Consider the following 26,041-nt stretch of genomic DNA (forward strand, 5'->3'; position numbering starts at 1 on the left):
CTAGATTGGTTTTTGGTGGCTACAGAGGCTTGCGGCGGCGGAACTCCCGATCTAGGTTTCTTTCTGGAGGTTTCTGAATTTATAGCAATTTATGGCGGTGGAATTGCGTCAGTTGGGCCCACGAGGAGGTCACAAGCCTGCCCTGCGCCACCTAGGGGGGTGGTGGCGGCATCAGGGCTTGTGACTCCCTCGTGGCTCTTCTGGCCTTCTTCCAAAGCTTCGGGGGTCTCTTTTGGTCCAAAAAAATCATCGTAAAGTTTCATTCCATTTGGACTTCGTCTGAAAATGGGCCAAAAACACGGAAAAAACAGAAACTGGCACTTGGCACTGAGTTAATAGGTTAGTCCCAAAAAATATATAAAATAGCATATTCATGCATATAGAACATCCAAAGTCGACAAGATAATAGCATGGAACCATCAAAAATTATAGATACGTTGGAGACGTATCAAGCATCCCCAAGCTTAACTCCTGCTCGTCCTCGATTAGGGAAGTGATAAAGAATGAATTTTTGATGCTTTCATGCTACCTAGCATAGATGTCCTTTGTAACTCCTCTTATGTGACATGAATGTTCAGATCCGTTAGATTCAAAACAATAGTTTGCTATTGATGTGGAGACAATAATACTTCAAGCAAACTAGCAAGGTAATCATGAACTTTTAAAATAACAAGGCCAAAAGAAAGTTATCCCTACAAAATCATATAGTCTGGCTATGCTCTATCATCCTTGCACAACAAATTTAAATCATGCACAACCCTGGTATTGGCCAAGTAATTGTTTGCACACCTTTACTTTCTCAAACTTTTTCGACTCTCACGCAATACATGAGCGTGAGCCATGGTTTTAGCACTATAAGTTGTATGGAGTGTGGTGGAGGTTGCAAGGCAAACAAGGAGAAGATGGTCACATTGACTAGGCATATCAATGAGCTATGGAGATGCTCATCAATAGATATCAACGTGAATGAGTAGGGATTGTCATACAAATGATGCACTAGAGCTAGGAGTAAGTGAAAGCTCTTAAAGAAAACTAGTGGGTGTGCATCCAACTTGCTTGCTCACGAAGACCTAAGGGAATTTTGAGGAAGCCTATCATAGGAATATACAAGCCAAGTTATATAATGAAAATTTCCCACTAGCTATATGGTGGTGACCAAACAAGAGACTCTCAATCATGAAGAGCATGGTGCTTAATATGCACAAGTGTGGAAAGGTGGTAGCATTGTCCCTTCTCTCTTTTTCTCTTATTTTTTTTGTGGGCTCTTTGGCCTCTTTTTTTGGTGGGCATCTTTGGCCTCTTTTAATTCCTCACATGGGACAATGATCCATCAATGATGATCATCACACTTTCAAGTCAAAACTTAGAGCAACGATGACTCTATATGGAATGCCTTTGGTAGTGTACCGTGACAATGATCTAGCATGGCATAGACATTAATGGAAACATCCTGCTAGCTATGTTACGATCATGCAATGGCAATGTAGATGTGATGGCACATGTCATGGTGGTAGTTGCATGGCAATATATCTCGGAATGACTTTGAAAAAGCCATATTAGGTAGGTATGGTGGCTGTTTTGAGGGAGGCTAATGGTGGGTTTTGTGCACCGGCGAAAGTTGCACGGCACTAAGAAGATAGTGATGGTGGAAGGTGAAAGTGCATCTAAACCATGGACTCAACATTAGTCATGAAGAACTCATATACTTGTTGCAAAAGTTTTATTAGTAATCGAAACAAAGCATTCAACGCATACTCCTAGGGTAAGGGTTGGTAGGTATAAACCATCGCGCCATCCCGACCGCGACGCACAGGATGACAATCAAAAGACTAATCATGCTCAGACTTCATCAAATAGCAGTTCACCATACGTGCATGCTACGGGAATCACTAACTTCAAGACAAGTATTTCTTGATCCACAACACCTTACTAGCATGACTTCAATATTACCAAAACCACAACTCAAAACTAATTGAGATGAATCAAACTTCTCTAACTATTCAATGCACATGAAGGTGGAAGTTTTCGTATCCCTTTGGATAACTACCCCTTTTGAAACTACTTCAAAGCATAGATCAACTACCAAGCCATGCACCTCTGCGCTCTAAAATATATAAGTGAAGCACATAGAGCAAAAGTATCTAGCTCAAAAGATATAAGTGAAGCACATGTGAGTTGAATTGTCTACCAAAGGATATAAGTGAAGCTCGACAAAATCACGGTGAGTGCATGTCTCTCTCTCTCTAGGTGTGCAGCAAGGACGATTGTGACACAAAAAAAAGACTCCTACGATACAAGACGCTCCAAGAAAAACACATAACATGTGGTGAATAAAAATATAGCCCCAAGTAACGTTACCGATGGATCGAAGACGAAAGAGGGGATGCCTTCCCAGGGCATCCCCAAGCCTAGGCTTTTACGGCATCCTTGAATCAACTTGGGGTGCCTTGGGCATCCCCAAGCTTGAGCTCTTGCCACTCTCTATCTCTTTGTCCATAAGAACTTCACCCAAAACTTGAAAACTTCACAACACGAAACTTAAACAGAAACTCGTGATATCATTAGTACAAGAAAGCAAATCACCACTTCCTTAGGTACTGTAGCAAACTTAAATTCTACTTATGTTGGTGTTGGGTTGCTGTATTTTCACTCTTCCATGGCTAATACCCCCCGATACTATCCATAGTTTCATCAAAATAAGCAACCAACACAACAAAAACAGAATCTGTTAACAGCAGACCAGTCTGTAGCAATCTGTATACTTCGTATACTTCTCGTACTTCAAAAATTCTGAAAACTTACGACAGGATTAATAAATTGCGTCGCAATCAGCATAAAAAAGAATCAACTCAAAAGCTCTTACACAAAAAATGAAAGTTCTTTTCGTGAGCAGAAAGTTTCTGTCTTTTCGAGCATGACCAAACGATCATCCCCAAGACTAATTATAACGGTTTTCCTTGGCAGAAATGCAACAAGAAACACAAAAAACACAATCATAACAGAATTATGAAAGTTTGGAAAACACAAAACAAAAATAAAAAGGATAGATTCGTTGGGTTGCCTCCGAACAAGCGCTATCGTTTAACGCCCTTAGCTAGGCATTGATTTCAATGATGCTCACATAAAAGGTAAGGGTTGAAACACAACGAGAGCATCATGGAGCAAATGGCTAGCACATTTAATTCTAACCCACTTCCTATGCATAGGGATTTTGTGATCAAACAATTTATTGGAGCAAGAATCAACAAGCATAGGAAGGCAAAACAAGCATAGCTTCAAAAATTTCAACACATGGAGAGGAAACTTGATACTATTGCAATAAGTAGAAGCATATGATCCTCTCTCATAGTAATTTTCAGTAGCATCATGAATGAATTCGACAGTATAACCAGAACCTAAGGCTTTCTTTTCATGATCTACAAGCATAGGAATTTTACTACTCTCCACATAAGGAAATCTACTCTCAAGAATAGTAGTGGGAGTATCGTAAAAGACTTGAGCACTACAAATTGTGTCCACAATGAAAAAGCATGGTTTAGCAAAGGGGTTATCGAGAGTATGACAAGTTTTATCATCCCTCTTATTTAAAGCATAAGTATCCTCACAATAATCATCATAGATAGGGCATGTTTTCATCAAAATGATTTTGATCATTCAAAGTGGAAGAACTAAAAAGATCATCTTTATCAAATATAGCATCCCCAAGCTTGTGTCTTTGCATATCATTAGCATCATGGGTATTCAAAGAATTCATGCTAAGAGCATTGCAATCATGCTCATCATTCACATATTCTATGCCAAGCATTCTATGTAATTCTTCTTTCAGCACTTGAACACAATTTTCCTTCCCATCATGCTCACGAAAGACACTGAAAAGATGGAGCATATGAGGCATCCTCAATTCCATTTTTTTGAAATTTTCAGCAAAAGAACAAGAAACAAAAGGATTAGATTGCAAGATCTAAAGATACACCTTCAAGCGCTAACCTCCCCGGCAACGGCGCCAGAAAAGAGCTTGATGTCTACTACGCAACCTTCTCCTTGTAGACGTTGTTGGGCCTCCAAGTGCAGAGGTTTGTAGGATAGTAGCAATTTTCCCTCAAGTAGGTGACCTAAGGTTTATCAATCCGCATGAGGCATAGGATGAAGATGCTCTCTCTAAAGCAACCCTGCAACCAAATAACAAAGAGTCTCTTGTGTCCCCAACACACCCAATACAATGGTAAATTGTATAGGTGCACTAGTTCGGCGAAGAGATGGTGAAACAAGTGCAATATGGATGGTAGATATAGGTTTTTGTAATCTGAAATTACAAAAACAGCAAGCTAACCAGTAACAAAAGTGAGCACGAACGGTATTACAATGCGTGGAAACAAGGCATAGGGTTCATACTTTCACTAGTGAAGTTCTCTCAACAATGATAACATAATCGGATCATATAACTAGCCCTCAACATGCAACAAAGAGTCACTCCAAAGTCACTAATAGCGGGGAACAAAAGAAGAGATTAATGTCGGGTACGAAACCAGCAGAGAGTTATTCTTTCTGATCGATCTATTCAAGAGTCCATAGTAAAATAACACGAAGCTACTCTTTCCGTTCGATCCATCATAGAGTTCGTACTAGAATAACACCTTAAGATACATATCAACCAAGACCCTAATGTCACCTAGATACTCCATTGTCACCTCAAATATCTGTGGGCATGATTATACGATATGCATCACATAATCTCAGAATCATCTATTCAACCAACACATAAAACTTCAAAGAGTGCCCCAAAGTTTCTACCGGAGAGTCAAAACGTGTGCCAACCCCTATGCATAGGTTCCCAATGTCACGAACCCGCAAGTTGATCAACAAAACATACATCGAGTACTCACATGAATCAAACGTGTGCCAACCCATATGCATAGGTTCCCAATATCACAAACCCGCAAGTTGATCACAGCAGATAGACACGTGCAAGACATACATCAAGTGTTCTCAAAGACTCAATCCGATAAGATAACTCCAAAGGGGAAACTCAATTCATTACAAGAAGGGAGAGGGGGAAGAACATCATAAGATCCAACTATAGTAGCAAAGCCCACGGTACATCGAGATCAAGACATCTCAAGAACACGAGAGAGAGAGAGATCAAACACATAGCTACTGGTACATACCCTCAGCCCCGAGGGAGAACTACTCCCTCCTCGTCATGGAGATCGCTGGGATGATGAAGATGGCCACCGGAGATGGATTCCCCCTCCGGCAGGGTGCCGAAACAGGCTCGAGATTGGTTTTTTGTGGCTACAGAGGCTTGTGGCGGCGGAACTCCCGATCTAGGTTTCTTTCTCGGGGTTTCTGAATTTATACGAATTTATGGCAGTGAAATTGCATTAGTTGGGCCCACGAGGAGGTCACAAGCCTGCCCTGCGCCACCTAGGGGGGTGGTGGCGGCGTCAGGGCTTGTGACGCCCTCGTGGCTCTTCTGGCCTTCTTCCAAAGCTTCGGGGGTCTCTTTTGGTCCAAAAAAAATCATCGTAAAGTTTCATTTCATTTGGACTCCGCCTCAAAATGGGCCAAAAACACGGAAAAAAACAGAAACTGGCACTTGGCATTGAGTTAATAGTTTAGTCCCAAAAAAGATATAAAATAGCATATTCATGCATATAAAACATCCAAAGTTGACAAGATAATAGCATGGAACCATCAAAAATTATAGATACGTTGGAGACGTATCAGGATGCAAGCTATGTTGATGAAATAGAAATATTTCACACGTCCTTATAATTCTGTTACGATGAAATTCCTATCTGATGAAATTGATATCATATTCTTCAAGTCTGAAGAATATGAGATGGTAAGTTGTACTAATTCATCTGCAGGATGACAAACCCAAGAGTACTGAGTGGGTTCTTGATAGTTCTTGCACACATCACATGACTGGTGATAAAAGCTTCTTGATGAATATGCCACTAACTCCATCACCCCTGAAGCAAATCATATATGCTGACAAAGGTAAAAGCAAGGTATTGGGACTTGGCAAAGTGGCTATTTCCGAGGATAGGCACATGGACAAAGTGATGCTTGTTGAATCCCTTGGATTTAACCTCATGTCAGTCTCGATGCTTTGTGATCTTGATATGATTGTTATCTTTGGTAGATATAGATGTGTTGTCATCATGGAATCTGACAGATCCAAAGTCTTCGAAGGTGTCAGAAGAGGGGATTTGTACATTGTTGATTTATCTACAGGTCCTCAACCAGCTACTTGCTTACTAGCAAAAACCTCAGAAGGGTGTCCATGGCATCGAAGACTCGGTCATGCTGGCATGACGAATTTGCACACGCTCGCGAAGAAGAAGCATGTCATCGGCATCGAATCAGTCAAATTCCTCAAGGATCACCTCTGCGGTGCCTGTGAATCTGGGAAAATGACCAGATCCAAGCATCCCTCGAAGACTATCATGACCCCTACTCGTCCAATTGAATTTCTTCACATGGATCTATTTGGACCTACTCATTATGCCACACTAACTAATGCAGCATCTTTATATGGCTTCGTCATAGTTGATGATTATTCCAGATATACTTGGGTGCATATCATCTTATATAAAACTAAAGTGCAAGAAGTCTTGAAACGATTTTCTTCAAGGGCCTCGACGAACTTCGGCATCAAGATCAAACACATCGGGAGTGATAATGGAAGAGAGTTCAAAAACACTGATCTTGATAATTATCTTGATGAACTAGGTATTACTCACGAATTGTCTACTCCTTATACTCCTCAACAGAATGGTGTCGTTGAAAGGAAGAACAGGACTCTGGTTCAGATGGCAACAACCATGCTTGAAGAATATCAGACTCCTCGTCGCTTTTGGCCTGAAGCAATCGACATTGCATGCCATATCATTAACAGCGTATATCTTCACAAATTCCTCAAGAAAACCTCATATGAACTCCTCACACACAAGAAACCCAATGTAAGTTATTTCAAAGTCTTCGGTGCAAAATGTTGGATTAGAGATCCTCACCATAGGTCAAAATATGCACCTAAGGCCCATGAGGGTTTTATGCTCGGTTATGGAAAGGACTCGCACACCTACAGAGTCTTCAACAACTATCACAAAAAGGTTGTTGAGACTGTAGATGTGCGGTTCGATGAAACTAATGGCTCGCAAAGAGAGCAATTGCCTTCTGATCTAGATAAGCTGTCTCCTGAGGAAGCAATAAAGCTCAAAGCTACTGAAGACATTGTTCCAACTGAGGAAATTGATGAAGAAATCATTCCCAGCACTGATGAAATCAAGAAGATGCTCGTGAGGAAATTGCTCCAGAACCAATTCCTCAGCCCAGACGAAATCCTCAACCAGCTCATCCTAGGATTACAAATGAAGTGGAACTTGACAAAATCCTCAATGACATCAACGCGCCAAGTCCTCTCACTCGCTCAAAAGCTTCACACTTAGTTAACTTTTGTGGGCATTTATCCTTTGTGTCAATCACAGAACCTTCAAAAGTTGTTGAGGCTTTCGTGGAACCGGAGTGCATCCAAGCTATGCAAGACGAACTTCTTTAATTCAAGCTGAATGACATATGGGAGCTCGTCAAACGACTAGATCCTCGCAAGCACAATATAATCGGAACCAAGTGGATTTTCCGAAACAAGCAAGATGAGGAATAAGGCATGACTTGTTGCCCAAGGCTACACACAGGTTGAAGGAATAGATTTCAATGAAACTTTTGCACCTGTTGCTAGACTTGAAGCTATTCGAATTCTACTTGCTTATGCTAATCATCATAACATTATCTTATATCAAATGGATGTGAAAAGTGCATTCCTCAATGGTAAGCTTGAGGAAGAAGTATATGTTGCTCAGCCCCCAGGTTTTGAGGATCCAAAGAATCCAGACAAAGTCTTCAGACTCAAAAGGCGCTCTATGGTCTCAAGCAAGCTCCTCGGGCATGGTATGATACATTGAAGGAATTCCTCATGAAGAAAGGCTTCAAACCTCGTTCACTCGATCCAACTCTTTTCACTAAATCCTATGATAATGAGCTATTTGTGTGCGAGATATATGTCGATGACATTATATTTGGCTATACTGACAAACGATATAGTGATGAATTTGCTTACATGATGAGTGAACAATATCAGATGTCTATGATGGGGGAGCTGAAATTCTTCTTAGGTCTTCAAATTCGTCAACAACGCAATGGAATCTTCATATCACAGGAGAAATACCTCAAAGATGTTCTGAGGAAATTTGACATGCATGAATGCAAAGGTGCCATGACTCCAATGCCTACCAACGGCCACCTCTGCACTGATGAAAATGGTAAAGAATTCGATCAGCACGTATATCGCTCTATGATTGGCTCTTTGCTCTATTTATGTGCATCTCGGCCAGATATAATGCTTAGTGTTTGCATGTGTGCACGTTTTCAAGCAAAACCGAAGGAATCACACCATAAGGCTGTGAAGCATATTCTTCGATACTTAGCTCACACACCAACACTCGGATTATGGTACCCCAAGGGCTCAAATCTTCATCTTGTGGGATATTCTGATTCTGACTATGCTGGTGACCGTGTGGATCACAAGTCAACCTCTGGCACATGTCATTTCCTCGGAAGATCACTAGTTTGCTGGTCCTCAAAGAAGCAGAACTGCGTTTCACTCTCCACTACCGAAGCTGAGTACATTGCTGCTGGTTCGTGATGTGCTCAATTGCTATGGATGAAGCAAACCCTCAAGGACTACGGCATCAACATGAAGAATGCGCCTCTCTACTGCGACAATGAGAGTGCAATCAAGATTGCATACAACCCAGTACAGCACTCGAAGACCAAGCACATCCAGATTCGTCATCATTTTCTTCCGGACCATGTTCTCTAGGGCAATATCCTCATCGACCATGTGAAGACTGACGATCACCTCGCAGATATCTTCACTAAGCCCTTGGATGAGAAAAGGTTTTGCAAGTTGCGGTGTGAGCTAAATATCTTAGAATCTTCAAATGTTTTGTAAAAACATGCACACATCCTAACACTTATGCAAAATTGATGACTTAGATGTGCAACACACGATGAATCGATTTTCTTCAACTAATGAAGAATATCACTCTGAGTGTGAAGAAATCAACGAAGAACTTGATTCTCAGGGTCGTACGACAATTGTACGCGGCATCTGTAATCAACATTCTTATATGGTGGGTCACGCCACCACCCAACGTGAAATTCCTCAAGTTGAATTTCTTCGAAGCTGAATTTCTTCAAAATTTGATTTTCTTCAAAATAGTTGCTCTTCAAAATCGTTTTTCTTCAAAACTGAAATTCATCATAATGACGCTTTATCACAAAATCCACAAGTTATTCAAAATCTTCAAAAACACTTGATGATTTTCGTTTACCTATATAGAGTGTGATTTCAAGTCCTCAACAGCATTCACTTATAGCTATTTCTTCAATTTGATATTTCATCTATGTGAATGTTATTGGACCCTACTTTCCCTCTCTGCTACTCTCACCCAGTCTATTCAATTCTTCATATGCGTTCTACTTGAAACTTTGTTCGAAATCCTCACTGTGTCCTTGTCAGTTGATGATTTTGTAACAAAATCCTCAAAGCTTCAAAAATGTTTTCTAAACAGTAACTGAACCCCCACTTTCCTCGTTTGGATAACCACGATCTCCACTGCTTCTGTCATGAGCTACACGTGTCCTGCGGTTGCGTAGAGACACGGGCTATTTGGTCCGATATTTTCGCGTCAACAGTTACCGCCTGGCTATAAATATGTCCCCATCACCCTCGGTAAAATCTTCTTCATCCCATCGTCCTCCTTCTACAGCAAAGCTCCAAGACCTAGCGCCACCGCTAGAAGTCTCGACGTCGCTGAAGAAGAGCTTGACTGCCTCGACCTCTCCGTCGCCGAAACCACGCCGGAACCGGACCATCTTCGTCCGCCGCCGCCGTAGCCGTCCTCTGCTACCGAGTTAGGGCGCATTGGACTCGCACCGAAAGAGCATCTACTGCTACCTCTTCTCTGTTCTTCGTGCGCGCCATCTAGGGTAAATAAAAACCCTATTTTTACAGCAAGTTTGATCTACTATTTTACCTTAGAGATGTGAAATCTGTTTTTCCTCAAAAATCCATCTGTTTCTTTTCCTCAAACACTGCCTATCACCCAACTATTGATGAACTTCACTAAGCATCTAAGATATTCACGAGATTCCTCAGTTGTGTGAATTTTCGGATATGTACAACTCTGGAACCCAAGAACAATATGCTTAGACGAATTCCTCAAACCACTGGTCAAATTCCTCAACTGTCAAAAATTTTCATTTCATCAAATCTGAGAACGCATATGACATCTCCAAATTCCTCGCAACTATACTCTGTTCACAGGTACAAACATGTCAGCTGATGAATCTCTAGGTTCTCATCAACTTAACTCATTTGCAGCATTTCTTGAATCAGAATCCTCAAGAGTTCAATCTCTTCAGCAAAAGCCTCAGCTGAAGAAAATGGAGAATGAAAGGAAGCAAAAGGGAGGCAAGAAACTCGAGCAGAACACTACCATAGATATCCCTGAGGATATATACCTGGATTACTGCACTCCTGATGAACATGAATCTATGCCCAAGAGAAAGATCAGGCTTCAAAAGATAGAACGCCGATGGGCTAAGGAGTGGAAGGAGTAGATTCGTCACTCCCAAATACGCGAAGAAATTCGCTCTGAAGCCTCCTGGCAGACGGGCTCCACTTGAGGATTATCATGAAGCACACCCCTCAAGCCTCAAGACAATTGATGACTATCCTGAGGAAAAGTCAAAACACTTGTCAAAGCTTCAGAAGCAAGCAGAAGCTGCTGTGAGGAAGTTCAATGAAGAATGTGTTGCTGCTGCAACTGTCGCTACTTCCTCTGCACCTGAGACTTCTGGTACGGCAATTCCTCAACTGAAGTATGTGCCACCAAAACCAAAGGCTTCAAAGCCTCAAGGGAAAACTGCACCAGCATCAGCACCAAAACCATCAGCACCAAAACCCTCAGCACCACCAAACACTTCAAAGCCTGAACAGAAGCCAATTGTGAAGCAACTGCCCGCTGTCTCCAGCTCCTCAGTCCCATCTGCAACAAGCTCCAAGACAAAGTCTTCACCGACTCCCATGAAGACTAAGGTGATTGCTGGGAGAGGAACAAGACCAAGCCCAAGCAAAATCATCAAGGTCCCTTCTGCATCAGAAGGTAGTGATGAATTTGATGATGAAACTCTACAAGCCATCATCAGAAACAACCAAGAGAGGGTAGCTCAAGCTTCTGGCAGCTCCATTCCTCTGGCCATGGACCCAAAAGTCCTCCGCGATTACATCAACATCTGGTATTAGGACCCCCAACACTCCAATTGATGATTTGAAACTTCCCCCAGGCATCAGCCACATGGTGGCCACATTCATCAACGAGGCCAAGTGGAAGGAGCAGCAAGCTGATACCTCTACACCAGCTGATGAAATTGTCTCTGCTGAGAAAACACCTTCACCAAAAGCTTCACAGGTGAAGAAAATGACTCCGTCTGCATCAGACATGAAAAAGACCAGGGTTGCTGAAAAGGAAGCCAAGAAAAGGAAAGCTTCATCAGCAGAAGAATCCACTAAGGCCAAGCGCTTCAAAGCACTTGAAGAAAATGCTCCTCTGGATCATGTGCCTCTCAACAGCGCTCCATCATATGAGATGATCCCCTTCGCAAGCGAAGAACAGGAGCAAGTGGCAGATGAGGAAATGAAGAATGCTGAATCTGCGGAACATACCGATGAGGAAATTCGTATTGATGACAGTCCTCAGCCCTCCATTCCTCATGAAGAAACTGCACAAGGATCAGCTGCACCAGCTAATGAATCTGGCTCCTTCACCAAGCAAGATGAGGAAGAACAAAGTGAAAATCCTCAGCCTGATGAAAGTCACAGTCCTGAGCAAAATCCTCAACCTGAGGATCAGGCTGACCCAATTCCTCCTCCAAAGCAAAACCCTCAACAGGAAGCTCCGGTTAACGACATTCCTCAACCAGAGCATGTTCCTCAGCCTGAAGCTCAAACTGATGACATTCCTCACCCTGAGGACCATGCTGAGGAAAATGCACCAGACCCAGACAATGCATTTGTCGTCCTCAACCCTGAATCTGCACTAGTTGTCTCCCCTCAAGTCCAGCCGCAAAATCTTCAGCCAATGCAGCGTCAGCCGTTCTTCAAGTGGACAAAGTTTCAAAAGGAGTCCTTCTTTGAAGAACGCATGTTCTTCATCGGAGAAAATCCCTATGACAAGCCTCGCATCAGGCATCTGAAGTATTGGACAAGGACACAGCTCAACTACTATGCCTCTGTGTTGTGTGGAGGAAACAAGATTTTCCAGCACAGGCACATTCCTCATGTTGAGCTTGAAGAAATACCATGCTTTGCTCCAGTCCTCAACGTCCTTTTTGAAGTTGGACTCCTCCCAATGTGCTCGGATATCTATGATTGGAACAGTGAGCTCATTCTTCAATTCTATGCAACTCTTCACATCTCAGTGGATCCAACAGACATCAACACATGGGTGCTAGATTGGATGATGCAAACCACACACTTCAAGGCTCGTGCCAATGAGCTACTACGTGAACTACCAGTATCAATTCCGTCAGAGCAGGCCGTGAAGCTATATGATGAACGTGAGCTGGCTAACAAGCTGATGGATGTCCTCATGAAGCCTTTGGCTAAGGGGCAACCCCCAAGAACAACCTTCCTGGTCCATGAGCTGACATATGAACCCAGGACGGTTTACAGAATCCTCTGCAGCGTTCTTGCGCCAATCAAGGGCCATGATGATGAAGAAGATGTCGTAGGCATCATGAAGAATATCCTCTTCAACATCACACATGGTATTCCCATCAACATTCATGATTTCTTCTTGAGGACTTTGGCTGAAAATGCTATGGCTCCTTTTGACCACAAGATATATGCTCCATGGATCATGAGACTCATCAGAACAAGGTCAGGCATCAATTATCACGTTGATTTCAACAACCATGTCACTTATATGCCTCCTATAAGGGTCAGCAAGAAGACTTTCGAGCCTGTTGAAGGAAAAGGCAAGTCTATCATTGATGAAGGCAGTCGGCCCCTTGATGGCCAGTTCAGAGAGCCCGAAGCTTATTCTTCATGGGATGACACTGAGACCCATCCTCCAAGTCCTGTTGCTCCTAGGGTGATTGTCGTGGGTATAAGTCTGACAGTAGATGTGTAGGGTACGAAAGGATGGGCAGAGCCTTAGCTACGGCGAGGTTGTATGAGTTCAGGCCCCTCTGTGGTGGAGGTAAAAGCCCTACGTCTCAGTGCTCTTGGGAGCTTAGTGTCGAGTGGAATATAGGATTACAGTAAATGCCAACCCCTGCACCAGTGGGGAAGGGCGGCTTATATAGAGTGTGTTGCCCTTCACAATGGCCCGGTGGACAGGGGTGGAGTAGTGGCGAATAAATGCCTATGTTACAGGTAACGTATGCCTTAAATGCTAATAATGGTGTATGAAAACGTATGACTGTTGCCCTCCTGGGAGGTTACGATGTACAGGGTGGAATTCAGTCGGTACGATAAATATGCTCCGATTGCTCGTCACCGACTGGATGATGGGGGGTCCTTAGTTCAGTCGAAACTATCTAAGGGCCTTGCCCTCTATGAAGGGTAGTACTTGGGTAGGACCTATAGGGCTGGCCTATGACTCTACGTGGGACTATAACCCCATCATTAGTCCCCGAATGGATCGGGTTTGGAACGACGAAGTGGTGCCTGGAGTACAGATCCGACTGGTATGGATGTGACTTTGGCGTTGTTTGCCTCGATCCATTTTATCCTTTCGACTAGTGATCCGAGAGAATATACCAGTGAAACGAACCGTCAGGGACCGAATGCTTCTGCAGAATCTTTCGATGTGACCGGTCAAACTGACACTGGCAGATTTTCTGGGATCTTCAAATTTTGGTTGCCGCGCGCTCAGTGGGGATGTCGACATCGTCATCGAGTAGTTTCTGCCGCCTCGATTACCGCGCCTTTATCTTCTCCACTAATATCGCAGCAGCCGGTCGGGGGATAAGATTTCGGGGCCACTTGTTAGTGACCCAGTCGGAACCTTATTTAAGCCTCTCCTGCGGGGGTTTCTTGTTGCGCTGCCCTTGTTACTCGCACTCGCCTCGCTTCTCCCGTAGCTCCCTGCGCGTTCGAAGCCTCCTCCTTCCTCTCCTCCTCTGCAGATCTGTTGCCTTCACCATGACGAAGGGGCAGACGAGCAAGCTCGAGTCGCAGAAGAAGAAGAAGAAGAAGAAGAAGAAGGCTCCTGCTCAGCGGCGACAGCGAGCACTACCGACGGGTTGGATCCAGGGGGATTTCCTCCCCTCCACGGTGACGGCGGACGACCTGCTGGAGCTGGTGGAGCAAGGCATGATTGCCAACAAGTCGTGGAGGCTGTCGGCAGAGGGCGAGACAGAGCCGGCGCCGCAGGAGGGAGAGCGCGTCTTGCTGCTCAGCCACGTGTACAGGGGCTTCTCCTTGCCTCCCCACCCGTTCTTTAGAGGTATTATGAATCACTTCGGGGTGCAGCTCCATCATTTTCCTCCCAACGTGATAGCCCATCTCGCCGCATTCGTCACTCTGTGCGAGTGCTTTATTGGATGCCCCCCCCATTGGGGGATCTTTAAGTACATCTTCTCCGCTAGGTCTCAGACTGTCAAAAAGCTTAGCCCCTCGGACGATAAAACCCATCTCCTCCAGCTCTGCGGGGGCTTAGGTTTCCAAAAGAAAACAAAGAGTAGCTACCCCCCTCTCCAGCTATCCGAGTTAGTTAGGAACTGGCAGTCGACCTGGTTCTACTGCCAAGACATAGCTTGTCCGAATGCCGCGACTGGGTTGCCGCCCTTTAGCCTACACCGTCCGGCCCCTCCCAGGAAGCTTGCGCTCTCAAAGTTGGAAAAGATCCAGATCCAACCTCTGGTCGACGCGCTGATAGCTGTCGTCCGCAAGGGAGTCACTGGCACAGATTTGCTGGAGACTTTTCTGGGTCGGCGCATCCAGCCGCTGCAAGCCTGACACCACGCCATGTGGCACTACATGGGGCCCGAGGATTCCACTCGGACTCATCGAGAGTGCGTAACCGGGAGACCGTGACAGCGTGGGTCCGCGGCATTACAAGCGCATGTGACAACCCCCAAGGAGCCCGGCGAGTGAGGCCCTTCCGAGCCGACAATCCTCCTTCGAATGAGGTGAGTGCATCTTGTCGAGTGCCTTCAATCTTCTTAGATCTATCGCTTTTCTTGTGTCGCCGCCTGGTGTCTGACGTTGTCGACTGTATTTTGTGCAGGAGTGGACCAACTGGCACTCTCCCGTCTCGAACGGGAATCCCGCTGAGGAAGAGGAGGGCAGCCAGGAGGGCAGCGTGGATAGCGCCGAGTACGTCTCCGACAGTGGGGAAACGAAGGAGGAGTCTGGAGAGGAGGAGGGAGAGGTTGGGGAGCAGAGCTCGCCACCTCCACCATCAGAGCCTCGAACTAAGCGTCGTCACGAACCCGCGGCTCCGCCGGCTCCTCCAGCAGCTCCGAGTGCTCCGCCTGCTTCTCCCATAGCGCCGAGTGCTCCGCCAGCTCCTCCCGTGGCTCCGAGTGCTCGGAGTGTGCAGAGGACTAGCGACGCTGGTGCCGAGCCCACGGACCAACCTTGCAAGGTGGCCAAACCGAGTGGGTCCAAGCCTCACAAAGCTTTGCCTCGGATGAGGATCGTTGTTCCAGTTGCCTCAGCGTAAGTGTCTTGTTCTCCCATCTTCTTTCAGTATTTGATTGAACTCATGCTTATCGTTCGAGTGGATTTTACTCGACACAGCTGCTACCTCCGCCACCTCTCTGCCGCGCCAGGACGATGATCCCATGGATACGGATAACGCTGCCACATCCCAGCAAGGTACGTCGTGACGACTCCGAGAGTTTGCATTATTGTTTCGCGAGTGCTGCCTTTAATCTTGCCCTTTTTCTATAACCTCATGTTGTTCAGTCGGGCTTCCTTTGGAGGTGATTCATCTAGAGGAGGACGACCAAAGGGGATCAGGGCCAACTTTGGTGCCTGTCCTTGAGGTTGTTCCGTCTACTGCTGCTCCCACCACGGACGCGCCACCGACCGAGACGATGCCGTTGACTGAGGCGGTGCCCCTCGCGGCGGAACCGACTGGAGCGGGACTTGGGATGCCTAAGGAGTCTTTTGTCGTGCCAAGTCCGTCGACCATCCAGTACGACGCCCGACACCTCCCGGAAGACCAAGTGGGAGCCGCCAAGGAGGCCATGGTGTAAGTGGAGTTGATGGTGGGTGATGCCAAGGGAGCGTACGACTCCATCGCGTCTTTGTACAAGAGAAGCTTGGAGCTCCGGGACGATATCCGAGTAAGTGCGCTAGTAAGTGTTTACTTTCCTCTTGTAACCCAATGGGGGTTTAAGTGATATACTCGGTTACAGTAGGATTATTTTGCAGTGGGTTCACTCCGAGTGAACCCAGTGGGTGTAGTCCCCGAGACTTCTGTCGAGTGCTTGCACCGGCAGTTGTCTTTATATGCATTTTCAGTTATCTGAGTAGATCAGAGCTGGGCTACCTGAATATTACCAGTGGGGGCACTCGGCGTGCATCCAGTGGATGTAGTCCCCGAGAGTAGTGTTACTCAGGTCGGGTAATAGCATTCTCGTAGATTTGTCTGTTTGTCATGTAGCTCAATAGGGCATGCCTATTCGAGCTTCATGCCACTGGGGTCACTCTTAGTGAACCCACTGGGTGTAGTCCCCGAGACCGCTGTCGAGTGCTTGCATCGGCAAGGGTCTAAAGAACTTTGAGCTTTGTTTGTTTTCCTTGTTGAATGTGTATGAGCTTCCCTTTGCGCTGATTTGGCAGAAGACTTGCGAAATGGGATCCGCATACAATACTCTGAAGGCTGAAAAGGTTCACCTTGCTGCGGAATTGGAGGCGGCTGTGAATGACTTGGCTGGTGTGAAGGGGGCTCTTGCTGTCCGAGAGAAGTCTTTGGAGGAGTCCCGGGAGACCAACAAGGCATTGGTGGCCGAAATTGAGAAAATGGGCAAGCAAAGAACTGAACTAATGGGTCAGATGAAGGTGATGAACCGTCGATGCATTTCGCAGGAGAAGTATGTCAACGACTGGGCAAGGAAGATGATTGCACTTCTCGGTGGTAAGCTTTTTGCCGAGTGCTTCTTGACTTTGTAATTCATTCTGTGCTTACTTTCTGCTCTTCTTTTCTTTGCAGATTTTTGTTTGGACGCTGAGGCTGAAGCAGCCGACATTGAACGGTCAGTTGTTCCGAACGTTCCACTCGGCGACGAAGGCAATCGGGACATGCTCCGAGCACATATTCGCCTTGGCAGAGTGCGACCTTTCATCGGCCGTCTGAGAGAAGTCATCGGCCGGATCGACAAGGAGCTGTGGCCCGAAGACGATTCCCGGCGGGAAATAGAAGGGTTGATGACTCGGCTGGAGGACGTCCTGAACAGAGTGCAGGCATGGAAGAAGTCTGCCGCTCGTTGTGGTGCGGACGTGGCACTATCGCTGGTCCGAGTGCACTGCAAGGAAGCTCGCGAAGAGAAGCTGAAGGTGTTGCAGGTCGCCAACACCAAGAAGCTTCGATTCGAAGATTTCATGGAGACCTTCCTCGAGACAGCCACTTGTATCGCGGACGAGATCGACCTTGAGACCTTTGTGGAGCCTGCCAGTCCCGGTGCCAGTCCTGATGACACTTGAAAAACTTTACCTCGGTATGCCGAGTGGTATCTGTATCAGACTTGGGCCACTGCTGTTGGCCATCACATTCGTGGTTCGGTGTGGATAAGCTTGATCCACACCGAGCCGACTATCGTAGATCCAACTTTGAATTCGAATCGAATATTTTGCTCTTCTTTCGCCAAGTTTATTTTCTGACACGATTTTGGCTCGTGGTTTTTGTTTGGTGTTTCTTGGTGAAGCCAATGGCAAACATGCGGAGCCTGTAATTGTCAGTTGTCTTCACATCCACATGAGCCTCAATAGGGTCTGCTAAGCCTCCGAGTGGATCTCGAGGATACACTCGAAGGAAGCTTTTTACTTAGGCGATTCTGGATCGCAGCTAAGTCCCCGAGTGCGGCATCTCATGTGCACTCGGAGTGAGTTGATACTCATGTAGTTGTCAGTTGTATTCACATCCACATGAGCCTCAATGAGGGTCTGCTAAGCCTCCGAGTGCATCTCGAGGATACACTCGAAGGAAGCTTTTTTACTTAGGCGATTCTGGATCGCAGCTAAGTCTCCGAGTGCGGCTTTTAGTGTGCACTCGGAGCGACTTTTGTACTTAGGCGATTCTGAATCGCAGCTAAGTCCCCGAGTGCGGCTTTTGGTGCGCACTCGGAGCGAGTTTTGTACTTAGGCGATTCTGAATCGCAGCTAAGTCCCCGAGTGCGACTTTTAGTGCACACTTGAAGAGAGTTTTTTACTTAGGCGACTCTGGGTCGCAGCTAAGTCCCCGAGTGCGGCTGTTAGCGCACACACGGAGAGAGTTTTTTACTTAGGTGACTCTGGGTCGCAGCTAAGTCCTCGAGTGCGGCTGTTAGCGCACACTCGGAGAGAGTTTTTTACTTAGGCGACTCTGGTCGCAGCTAAGTCCCCGAGTGCGACTGTTAGCGCACACTCAGAGAGAGTTTTTTACTTAGGCGACTCTGGGTCGCAGCTATGTCCCCGAGTGCGGCTGTTAGCGCACACTCGGAGAGGATTTTTTACTTAGGCGACTCTGGGTCGCAGCTAAGTCCCCGAGTGCGGCTGTTAGCGCACACTTGGAGAGAGTTTTTTACTTAGGCGACTCTGGGTCGCAGCTAAGTCCCCGAGTGCGGCTGTTAGGGCACACTCAGAGAGAGTTTTTTACTTAGGCGACTCTGGGTCGTAGCTAAGTCCCCGAGTGCGGCTGTTAGCGCAAACTCGGAGAGAGTTTTTTACTTAGGTGACTCTGGGTCGCAGCTAAGTCCCCGAGTGCGACTTTTAGTGCACACTCGGAGAGAGTTTCTACTTAGGCGATTCTGGATCGCAGCTAAGTCCCCGAGTGCGACTTTTAGTGCACACTCGGAGAGAGTTTTTTACTTAGGCGACTCTGGGTCGCAGCGAAGTCCCCGAGTGCGGCTGTTAGCGCACACTCGGAGAGAGTTTTTTTACTTAGGCGACTTTGGGTCGCAGCTAAGTCCCCGAGTGCGGCTGTTAGCGCACACTCGGAGAGAGTTTTTTACTTAGGCGACTCTGGGTCGCAGCTAAGTCTCCGAGTGCGGCTGTTAGCGCACACTCGGACAGAGTTTTTTAGACCGGAGTCTGCAAACATGGAAGAATTTTGGACCTGCAAAAAATGAGTCTGCTTTGTATTACTTCAATGATACTTGTTCTTTACATTGCCTCTGTCGGTGGTCACATGTAGAAGCTCTTCAGGAGATCTCCGTTACATGCTCGCGGCTCGTCCGTTTCCCTTTCGAGGTTCTAGAGTCGATATGCTCCGTTGTTCAGCACCTTAGAGATGATGAAGGGTCCTTCCCAGGCGGGAGCCAACTTGTGAGGCCTCTGCTGGTCCACTCGGAGCACCAGGTCACCTGCTTGGAATGTGCGACTCCTGACGTGCCGCGCGTGAAAACGCCGCAGATCTTGTTGACAAATTGTTGAGCGAGTCAGTGCCATCTCGCGCTCTTCTTCTAGTAGATCCACTCCGTCTTGCCTGGCCTGCTCCGCTTCGGCTTCGGAGAAGAGTTCGACTCGTGGAGAGTTGTGAAGCAAGTCACTCGGAAGGACTGCCTCTGCTCCATAAACGAGGAAGAACGGGGATCGCCCTGTAGATCTATTCGGAGTTGTGCGGAGGCCCCACAACACCGAAGGCAGCTCGATGACCCATGCGCCGGCGGCATGTCCAACTTCTCGCAGGAGTCGAGGCTTCAACCCTTGAAGAATAAGTCCGTTCGCCCGCTCTTCTTGCCCGTTGGTTTGAGGGTGCGCCACAGATGCAAAATCCACTCGAATACCTTGGCCTGTGCAAAAACCTTTGAATCTGTCCGAGTCAAATTTTGTGCCATTGTCAGTGATTATGCTGTGCGGGACTCCGAATCTGGAGATGATGTGTGCGACAAATTTGATGGCCGTAAGGGCGTCGAGCTTCTTGATGGGCTTGGCTTCAATCCACTTGGTGAACTTGTCGACTGCCACCAACAGATGAGTGAATCCCCCTTGGCCAGTTCTGAATGGACCGACTGTATCTAATCCTCACACTGCGAATGGCCAAACAAGAGGGATTGTCTTCAGTGCAAACATTGGCTTGTGGGACTTGTTCGAATAGAACTGACAGCCTTCGCATCAGTCGACCATATCCTTTGCCATTTCATTCGCCTGCAACCAGAAGAAGCCAGCTCTGAATGCTTTGGCGACGATTGCTCTTGAGGAGGCATGATGGCCGCAAGTTCCCTAGTGAATTTCTTCCAGGATTAACTGTCTCTCCTCAGGGGAGATGCATCGCTGAAGGACTCCTGAAACACTCTCCTTGTACAACTGGCCATCAATGACGGTGAAGGACTTCGACCTGCGGACGATCTGCCTTGCTTGGACTTCGTCCTCTAGTAATTCTTGCCTCACGATGTATGCAATGAATGGCACAGTCCAATCGGGGATGATAGCAAGAATCTCCATGATCAAATCAACCACAGCGGGGACCTCGACTTCAGTCGGATCTGTTGAACTCTTCGGTTGTACCGGTTCCTCTGTAAAAGGATCTTCTTTCACCGAAGGGAGATGTAGGTGCTCGAGGCAGACATCACTCGGGACTGGTCTCCGAGTGGATCCGAGTTTTGCCGACTCATCAGCTGCTTGGTTCTTCAGTCGCGGAACATGGTGAAGTTCCAGACCTTCAAACTTCTTCTCGAGCTTCCTTACTACGTTGCAGTATGCAGTCATGGTGGGGTTCCTGACATCCCACTCCTTCATCACTTGATTAACCACCAAATATGAATCGCCATAGACCATCAGGCGACGGGCGCCAAGTGTGATGGCCATGCGCAATCCGTAAAGGAGAGCTTCATACTCTGCCTCATTGTTGGAAGAATCGAAATGTATCTGCAACACATACTTAAGCTTATCACCTTTTGGCGATATGATCACTATGCCAGCACCGGAGCCATTCAGCATCTTGGACCCATCGAAGAACATAGTCCAATGAGCCGAGTAGATGTGAGTCGGTTGCTGTTGTTCTACCCATTCTGCCATGAAGTCAGCCAGAGCTTGAGACTTTATAGCCTTCTTGGCTTCAAACTTGATCTCGCAGTATAACATCTCCATAGCCCACTTCGCCACTCGGCCTGATGCGTCTCGATTGTGGAGGATTTCCGACAACGGAGCATCAGAAACGACAGACGCCGAGTGGTCTTGAAAATAGTGAGCCACCTTCTTTGCAGTCATGTAGATCCCATAAATAAGCTTTTGATAATGGGGATACCTCTGCTTGGAAGGAGTCAGGACTTCGGAGACATAATATACTGGCCGCTGAACCTTGTACGCTTTGCCTTCTTCTTCATGTTCGACTGTGAGAACAGTGCTGACGACTTGATTTGTAGCCGCGATGTACAGAAGAAGGGGTTCTTTACTGAGCGGGGCAGTAAGAACCGGCTGGGTGGAAAGCAGGGCATTGAGGTCGTCGAATGCAATCTGGGCTTCGTCTGTCCACTCGAAAGTATCTGATTTCTTCATGAGTCGGTACAGAGGTAACGCCTTCTCGCCGAGTCGAGCGATAAACCTGCTCAAAGCCGCTAGGCAACCTGTGAGCCTTTGAACATCATGTATTCTGACCGGCCGCTCCATTTGGATGATGGTCCCGATCTTTTCAGGGTTGACATCGATTCCTCGTTTGGAAACGAAGAAACCGAGTAACTTTCCGCTGGGAACACCGAATGAACACTTGGCAGGGTTGAGCTTGATATCGTACCTATGAAGGTTGGCGAATGTTTCTGCCAAGTCAGTCAGCAGGTCGGAACCTTTGCGTGACTTGACTACGATATCGTCCATATATGCCTCCACATTTCGACTGATCTGGTCAAGGAGGCATTTCTGGATTATGCGCATAAAAGTTGCTCCTGCATTCTTCAAACCGAATAGCATAGTGATGTAGCAGAAACACGCGAATGGGGTGATGAAGGCTGTTTTTAGTTCATCCGGACCATACAGACAGATATGATGATAGCCCGAATAGGCATCAAGGAATGATAAACGCTCGCAACCCGTAGTCGAATCGACAATTTGATCAATGCGGGGGAGCGGGAAATGATCTTTCAGGCAGACCTTATTGAGATACTTGAAGTCGATGCACATCCGGAGGGACTTTTCCTTCTTGGGCACCATGAAAACATTGGCGAGCCACTCGGAGTGGTGTACCTCGCGAATGAAATTGGCTGCCAAAAGTTTAGCCACCTCCTGTCCGATTGCCTTCCTTTTGTGCGCGGCGGACCGACGCAGGCGTTCTCGGACGGGCCGAGCGGTAGGATCCACATGCAGTCGGTGCTCAGCCAACTCCCTGGGTACACCTGGCATGTCAGCGGCTTCCATGCAAAAATGTCCCAGTTCTCACGAAGGAATTGGATGAGCTCGGCTTCCTATTTTGGATCAAGGGTGGTGGAGATGTTCGTCGGGACGGCGGTGTCATCCGTAGAGTGGATGCTGACTTTCTTCGTGTCGCCCGCCGACTGGAATGCGGACTCCAAAGCTGGCTTCTTCGAACGCATCAAGTCAGCGGGGCCGGCTTTCTTCTTGTACTAATCCAGCTCGAGGATAGCCATCTGCTGATCGGCAATCCGCGACCCCTGCTGCAGACACTCTTCGGCCCGCTGCCGATTGTCTGTGATGGTGATCACACCTTTGGGACCCGGCATCTTCAGCTTCAACTACTAGTAACATGGACGGGCCATGAAACGTGCATACGCCGGACGGCCCAGAATTGCATGGTATGCACTCTGGAAGTCCACCACCTCGAATGTCAGCTTTTCCTTGCGGAAGTTCTTGTCGGAGCCGAAAACGACGTCCAACGCGATCTGGCCGAGTGACTTGGCCTTTCGTCCTAGGACGACTCCATGGAACTGCATGCTGCTCTCGCTAAGTTTGGACATCGGAATGTCCATCCCCGTGAGAGTGTCAGCGTACATGATGTTCAAGCCGCTGCCGCCATCCATGAGGACTTTGCGCAGTCAGACTCCTTCCACCACCGGGTCGACTACCAGAGCCTGCCTCCCCGGGGTGGGCACGTGTGCTGGATGATCCGACTGATCAAAGGTGATCGCAGTCTGAGACCATTTGAGGAACGTGGGGTTGGTCGGGGGGGCCATGTTCACCTCCCTGTTCACAGCTTCAGTCGACTCTTGCTTTCCACGTCAGCAAAAATCATCAATGTTGCGTGGACTTGGGGGAACGGATCCTCATTGTCCTCATCATCCTGCTCGTTGTCCTTTTCACTCGGCTGCCCTTCGTCGAACCCTTGGATCAGGAGGCGACATTGCCGAGTGGTGTGCTTTGGGAATATGGCGTTGCCTTCTTCATCCATGTCGTGCGGATTGGACATGGCTGATCCAGGCTGGAGTTCCCGAACTGCTTCTTCTTGGGGGTGTACTGAGCTTTCCCCTTGCCCTTGAACTTGGCATTTGTAATGGCAGCTGCCTCTGCCTGCGGAGTGGACGGAGCTTTCTGCTTTTGCTTCTGATCGCTATTCCCATCTCCGTCGGCGACTGCCTTGTGCTTGCCGCTACGTATGCGGTCCTCTTCTTCACCATTTGCATAGCGTGCGGCTATCTCCATCATCTTGCTCATGGAGATGTCGCCTGTCCGACCGAACTTCAGGTACAGATCTCTGTACCACAGTCCTGCCTTGAATGCGCAGACTGCTTGATGCTCTGTGACGTTCTCCACCGTGTGGTAGAGGGTCGTCCAGCGCTGGATGAAATCGCGCACGGGCTCATTCTGCTTCGGGACGCAGTGCTGGAGCTCCACAAGACCAGCAGGGCGTTTGCACGTGCCCTCGAAGGTCCTGATGAACACTCGGGACAGATCTGCCCAGCTGTAGATGCTTGATGGAGCCAACTGATTCAGCCACGCTCGTGTCGAGCCGTCGAGCATCAGGGGGAGATGTTTCATGGCGACCTGGTCATCTCCGCCACCGATCTGGACCGCCACTCGGTACTCGTCCAGCCACGTTTCTGGCTTGGATTCTCCTGTGAACTTGCTGATCCCCGTCGCCAAAGTTGGGAGGGATGTCAGCTGAACGAATGGCCCGACTGAAGCACTCGGGGCCAAAGACGATGGTCCTGCTTCCACTCGGACGGTCTCTATCGTGACCATCACGGTGGGCTCGACTCCTGTCGACCTTCCTCTCGGCGATGTACCCTCTTGCGTCGGGCCTTGGATCATACGTGTCACCGACTGAACGTTGATCATCCTGATGTCGGGGCCCGTAAGGCCCACCCCGCGGAGGGGTGCGTGAACGGCGAGGATCTTCGGGATTCGTAGAACGGCTGCCCCCTATGCGTCGCTGATGAGAGTGGAGGCTGTAAACCGACCAATGCGTGTTCGCGTGAACAGAACTGTTGTGGATCCTGTTGTGCGACTGGGAGACCGCCGAATTCTGCTGCTGCGTCGTGTGCAACAGGGCACAGATCTGCTCGATATCTCTACCAGCTTCCGAATCAGTCGGTTGGAGGGAATCGACTATCTTGGCAGCGGCAGCCAGGTTGAGGACGGGTGTACGGAACACCTCCATGTTGTTCTGACGAGTGCATCGACTGGCAGAACTGTGGTGTTGACGGTGAGCGTCGGACGATTCGCCGACCTCGTGCTCGTTCCGGCCAGTCCGGTGGGGACTTTCATGGGAATTTGCCATGAGAACTTCGGCTGCAGGCCCGCGACCCAAGTACTCGGAAGGTAACTCAGTTGGAACTGAGTCCAAGCACTGGGACGGCGGCGGGACCACAACCGACTCGAGGACTGCCACTTGAGAGGACGCGTTCTGGCGCGCCTGGGCGTGACGCACCCAACGCTAGAGCCGTGGACGGCGGGACCGCTTGTTGCGGCGCGTGACGGGGGCGAAGGTCGACACCGGGGCCGACTGCTGGAGAAGAAGGACGCCGCGGGCACCGGCACGGAAGTACGTAGCCCCGCGACTGGGGAGCGCCTCGACGTCGAGAGACGCATCCCGAAGCCATGCCGAATCATCGACGATGAAGGAGAGTGTGCCGAAGAGGATCTCCCGACCCATGCATAAATCTCCGCCGGACGACATGATGAAATGATGAAGCTGCAAACTCGCCGGAAGTCGCTTAGACACCTGCCCCATGGTGGGCGCCAACTGTCGTGGGTATAAGTCTAACAGTAGATGTGTAGGGTACGAAAGGATGGGCAGAGCCTTAGCTACGGCGAGGTTGTATGAGTTCAGGCCCCTCTGCGGTGGAGGTAAAAGCCCTACGTCTCAGTGCTCTTGGGAGCTTAGTGTCGAGTGGAATATAGGATTACAGTAAATGCCAACCCCTACACCAGTGGGGAAGGGCGGCTTATATAGAGTGTGCTGCCCTTCACTACGGCCCGGTGGACAGGGGTGGAGTAGTGGCAAATAAATGCCTACGTTACAGGTAACGTATGCCTTAAATGCTAATAATGGTGTATGAAAACGTATGACCGTTTCCCTCCTGGGAGGTTACGATGTACAAGGTGGAATTCAGTCGGTACGATAAATATGCTCCGAATGCTCGTCACCGACTGGATGATGGGGGTCCTTAGTTCAGTCGGAACTGTCTAAGGGCCTTGCCCTCTATGAAGGGTAGTCCTTGGATAGGACCTATAAGGCAGGCCTATGACCCTACCCTGGGACTATAACCCCATCATTAGGACTATAACCCCATCAGTGATGAATACCACAGAGCTTCTTCTAAGTCTTCACCAGAAGGTGGATCGGTATCACAAGTGGGTCAAACGCCA

The sequence above is a fragment of the Hordeum vulgare genome, chromosome 4H (genome assembly GCF_904849725.1).
Source record: "Hordeum vulgare subsp. vulgare chromosome 4H, MorexV3_pseudomolecules_assembly, whole genome shotgun sequence".
In the NCBI taxonomy this organism is placed as follows: domain Eukaryota; kingdom Viridiplantae; phylum Streptophyta; class Magnoliopsida; order Poales; family Poaceae; genus Hordeum; species Hordeum vulgare.